The following is a 4421-nucleotide window of genomic DNA, read 5'->3' as shown; positions in this document are numbered from 1 at the left end:
ATCTTCATTCTGTGTCTGGCTGGGTGTCTGATCTCTTAGCTTAGGGGTAGGTTTACTGACCTCAACCAAGAGCATAAATACATGGATCCACCTTTTTGATTTTTGCCTTCCATCCCACCAGCCTACATATTCAATAGGATATACTCTGCCATATATTACTCCTCCAATATGATTACCAGAATCAAATACATTCTTTTTTCTCCCCACTTTTTTTGTTGCTTATTCTGAAGGGACTTCTCCCTCTCTGCCACCTTGCTTCATTCTTCAGTCACAACCAACCCAGAGCACTTCCCTATGCATCTGCCAGACTTGTACATGTGTCCTTTTACCTCTTGGGACCCTGAACAATTTGAGATTTTTGTTTTTATTTCAGATTCCCTACATTTGCAATTTTTTTTTGCTCTTGGTATACTTGAGACTTATTTATTTCTTGTCCACTTGCCACTAAATTTTGGTATTGTCATTTATCCTTCATCAGTTAAACTTTCCAGCATTGGTAAATTGGTTTATTATTGTCACATGTACTGAGGTACAGTGAAAAATATCTTGCATACCATTCATATAGATCAATTCATTACAACAGTGTTGAAGCAGTACAACATAAAACGATAACAGACCACAGAATAAAGTGTTACGGTTATAGAGAGTGTGCAGTGCAGGTAGACAATAAGGTGCAAGGTCATAACGTAGTAGATTGTGAGGTCAAGAGTCCATCTTAACATACTAGGGAACTGTTCAATAATAACAGCAGGATAGAAGCTGTCCATGAGCCTGGTGGTACAAAAGCCTGAAAGCACGTATCTTCTGTCGATTTTGGGGGGCGGGGGAAGAGAATGTATGAAGTGGGTGGGGTCTTTGATTATGCTGGCTGCTTTACCAAGGTAGCAAAGTGTAGACAAAGTCCATGGAGGGGAGGCTGGTTTCTGTGATGTGCTAAGCTGTGTCCACAACTCTGCAGTTCCTTGCAGTCACTGGCAGAGAAGTTGCCATACCAAGCTATGATACATCTGGATAGGATGCCTTCTGTGGTGCATCAGTTTAAAAATTGGTGATCCTTCCTTAACCATATCCCACTTCTGCCCCAGCACCACCACCCTCAATGTTGTCTCTAACATTCTTCTAGTTCTGGTGAAAGGTCATGTGCCTGGAATATTAACTTGTTTTCTCTCCATTTTGCAGCCTGATCTGTTGACCCTTTAATATTTTCCATTTTATTTTCAGATTTCCAATGTCATAATATTCTGCTGTATATCAAGGATTTACAAATTTTGTACATTTTTTTCTACAAAATATTAGACATGCAAGCAGCAGATCCATTCACTGTACCTTGGTGATTTTTTTTTTCAACTTTTGCAGAGGCATTATCCTTTTTCTAAGTTGGCTCTCATTTGTCCAGATTGAAACGTGAAACACCTAGCAGAGGCATTTTATTTTATTGCCCAAGTATTTTTTTAGAAAGGTATGAGCTTACATTGAATTTGACTGCAGAGTATTTGATAGCACAATCCAAACTTATACTATAGTGTTACCTTCAACAACAAGATGCACTTGTAAATACTTTCGACTCAAGTGGAATTATGATCACTAATGTTGCCGCCTTCCTTTATTTTCCACTGCCCCCTCTTTGCTGTTGGGAAATAGCTATCATACTCTCACCCATAACAAGCAAAAGTTATCCTACTCCCTGGAGTCTGGAGGTCAAATTGGAGAACTTTCTGGTTCTTGTGATCCAAGAGTCACACTGACTATCCACTGAATCAAGGGGCAATAGAAACCAAAACTGTGCACACCCAGTATTCATTGTATTATGGATATGTAAATATGCTTGACAGATCAATATCTAATGAGTAACAGATATCTATCTAACAATGGCCTGTGTCTACCAATTGTGCGGCAATATCTTTTAATCCAATAAGAAAATGTGGTGCGGCGCAGCATTGAACCATAGAACCATACAGCACAAAACAGGCCCTTCGGCCCACCGTGTCGTGCCATCCATCAGACCACCCTCACACTACCTAACCCCTTCCTCCCGCATATCCCTCTATCTCACGTTCCTCCATATGCCTATCCAACAAGCTCTTGAACCTGTTCAATGTATCTGCCTCCACCACCACCCCAGGCAGTGCATTCCATGCACCAACCACTCTCTGGGTGAAAAACCTCCCCCTGACATCTCCCCTGAACCTCCCACCCATAACCTTAAAGCCATGACCTCTCGTCTTGAGCATTGGTGCCCTGGGAAGGAGGCGCTGACTGTCTATTCCTCTCAATATTTTATATACCTCTATCATGTCTCCTCTCATCCTCCTCCTTTCCAGTGAATAAAGCCCTAGCACCTTAAGCCTCTCTTCATATTCAATACTCTCCAATCCAGGCAGCATCCTGGTAAATCTCCTCTGCACCCTCTCCAATGCCTCCACATCCTTCCTATAATGAGGCGACCAGAACTGAACACAGTACTCTAAGTGTGGCCTAACTAGAGTTTTGTAAAGCTGCATCATAACCTCGCGGCTCTTAAACTCAATCCCGTGACTTATGAAAGCCAACATCCCATTGGCCTTCTTAACTGCGCTTTCCACCTGTGAGGCAACTTTCAATGAACTGTGAATATGAACCCCCAGATCCCTCTGCTCCTCCACACTGCCAAGTACCTTGCCGTTTACCCTGTACTCTGCCCTGGAGTTTGTCCTTCCAAAGTGTACCACCTCACACTTCTCCGGATTGAACTCCATCTGCCACTTGTCAGCCCAGATCTGCATCCTATCAATATCCCTCTGTAAGCTCCGACAGCCCTCCACACTATCCACAACACCGCCTATCTTAGTGTCGTCCGCAAACTTACTAACCCAGCCCTCCACCCCCTCATCTAAGTCATCTATAAATATCACAAAAAGTAGAGGTCCCAAAACCGATCCCTGCAGGACACCACTAGTCACTGCCTTCCAATCCGAGGGCACTCCTTCCACCACAACGCTCTGCTTTCTACATGCAAGCCAATTCCTAATCCACACAGCCAAGCTTCCTTGGATCCCTTGGCCTCTGACCTTCTGAAGAAGCCTACCATGAGGAACCTTATCAAACGCCTTACTAAAATCCATGTAAACCACATCCACCACACTGCCCTCATCAATCTTCCTGGTCACCTCCTCAAAGAACTCTATCAGGCTTGTGAGGCAAGATCTTCCCTTCACAAAGCCATGCTGGCTGTCCCTAATCAGTCCATGATTCTCAAGGTGTTCATAAATCCTATCCCTTAGAATCCTTTCTAACAGCTTACCCACCACAGACGTGAGACTCACCGGTCTATAATTCCCTGGCCTATCCCTATTACCTTTTTTGAACAAGGGGACCACATTCGCAACCCTCCAATCCTCCGGCACCACCCCCGTAGACAACGAGGACTCAAAGATCCTTACCAGCGGTTCAGCAATCTCCTCCCTAGCCTCTCGAAGCAGCCTGGGGAAAATCCCGTCAGGGCCCGGAGATTTATCTGTCTTAATATTATTTAACAACTTCAACACATCCTATCTCTTGATATCAACAACCTCGAGAACATTACCCCTACCAGCACTCCCTTCCGCATCATCAAGACCCCTCTCCCTGGTGAATACCGAAGAGAAGTACTCATTGAGAACTTCTCCCACTTCTGCCGCCTCCTGGCAAATTCTCCCACCTTTGTCCTTAATCGGACCTACCTTCACCCTAGCCATCCTCCTACCCTTCACGTACGTGAAAAAGGCCTTGGGATTTTCCTTAACCCTACTAGCCAAAGCCCTTTCATGTCCCCTTTCTTAAGTTCCTTCCTCGCTACCCTATATTCCTCACGGGCCCTGTCTGAACCTTGCTGCTTATACCTCACGTATGCTACCTTCTTCTCCCTAACAAGTCGTTCCACCTCTCTCGTCACCCACGGTTCCTTCACCCTGCCATTCCTTCTCTGCCTCACCGGGACATATTTATCCCTAACATCCTGCATAAGATCCCTGAATATTGACCACATCCCCATGGTACATTTTCCTTCAAAAAGGACATCCCAATTTACACTCCCAAGTTCTCTCCTTATAGCCTCGTAGTTAGCCCTTCCCCAATTGAAAAACCTCTTGTCCTCTCTGCACCTGTCCCTGTCCATGACAATTTTAAAGGTTATGGAGCAATGGTCACTGTCCCCCAAATGCTCACCCACCAATAGATCCTTCACCTGTCCCGGTTCATTTCCTAAAACTAGATCTAACGTGGCATTCCCTCTCGTCGGCCTGTCAACATACTGCGTCAGGAATCCCTCCTGGACACACTTAACAAATTCTGTCCCATCTAAACCTTTGGCACTAAGCAGGTTCCAGTCTATATTTGGGAAGTTGAAGTCTCCCATTATAATAACCCTGTTATTTCTGCTTCTCTCCAAACACTGCCTGCCAATC

The sequence above is a fragment of the Pristis pectinata genome, chromosome 20 (assembly GCF_009764475.1).
Source record: "Pristis pectinata isolate sPriPec2 chromosome 20, sPriPec2.1.pri, whole genome shotgun sequence".
In the NCBI taxonomy this organism is placed as follows: domain Eukaryota; kingdom Metazoa; phylum Chordata; class Chondrichthyes; order Rhinopristiformes; family Pristidae; genus Pristis; species Pristis pectinata.
This window is presented reverse-complemented; position numbering follows the sequence as displayed.